The following is a 1,217-nucleotide window of genomic DNA, read 5'->3' as shown; positions in this document are numbered from 1 at the left end:
TTTTTTTTTTTTTTTTTTTAATGCTAGCTATGTGAATTTGCTACTATTAACTTTGACAGAGTTGCTTGGATTTCAGACTAATTCAGAAAGCTCTAATTTTTGCAGCTTTCTGCTATCCCTTACTAGCTATTATTAAACCTTCCTTCATTACACCTTAAGCAAGGATTTGCACTCTAGACTTTCAGGAGAGAGGAAATGAATTTAACTGCATGGTTCTCTTTCTTTCAGTGATGGTATTTTATATGAGTGACTAACTATTTTATTCTTAAGCAACAATGTGAATTTTTTTTACCAAAAATGGTAGACTGAGAACAGTGTAAAACAGGTGTAGGGAAAGTGCCTTAAAGAGGTAAGAAATTAAAATAAAAGGATAAATATTTTATAAATAAAATATCTGCACTTCAAAATTAAACTTTATTTTCCTCAGCCTTTCTGGCTCCATCCAAACTGAACATTATTGATTTGTGTAGTGTGCAGTTAATAGAATAGTGCAGCACAACTGAAAAATCACACCAATGGCTTTATCCTCTGTGCAGTTGGTAGGCTTTATTCATTTTATGCCTTTTTCACAACTTGCTGCAGTAATTATGCAAAATTATTACAGTCATAGCACAAAACAAGGAAAAACTTTTTAAAAATCTCTTTATATTGAATGCTAATTTCTTCTCAATGCAACATTAAAACCCATTCTAACAACAAAGAGATTCCTTCTTAGTTTAACAAAATGCTGGGAGAGTACATTAGTATTTGATGTGTGCCTCAAACTCTGTATTTCCTGTAGTTCTTAGCATGAAGTTTCTCTGAAAGCATTTTTTCACTCTCACCAATAGAAAATCATGAATAATTTCACTGGATCTTGATGTTTATTTAAAATTTAATAATATATGCAGATGTGTAATATTTCTTAGAATATGCCACCGTTTTTTAAACTTAATACTGGAAAACTTCTCTCTAAAACACTTTCACACACATAAATTGGCCACTGCTCATGGTATTACAAATCACTCATGAGCTAGACGATTGTGCAGCGACTGAGGACCATGCATAGTTATCATATGCAGAACATTAATTTTGTTGTGCAGGAGGGTACTCCTTATCCATTTCCTCAATCTTCCGAGAAAAATAAAACTAAAATGTCCTCTTATTTATTGTGTTAATGAACTAATTTGAGATGTCATTATTTCCTATCTGTCTATTAGCACATATTGCATTTGTAC

The sequence above is a fragment of the Meleagris gallopavo genome, chromosome 3 (genome assembly GCF_000146605.3).
Source record: "Meleagris gallopavo isolate NT-WF06-2002-E0010 breed Aviagen turkey brand Nicholas breeding stock chromosome 3, Turkey_5.1, whole genome shotgun sequence".
NCBI lineage: Eukaryota > Metazoa > Chordata > Aves > Galliformes > Phasianidae > Meleagris > Meleagris gallopavo.
Note: the sequence above shows the minus strand (reverse complement) of the source record.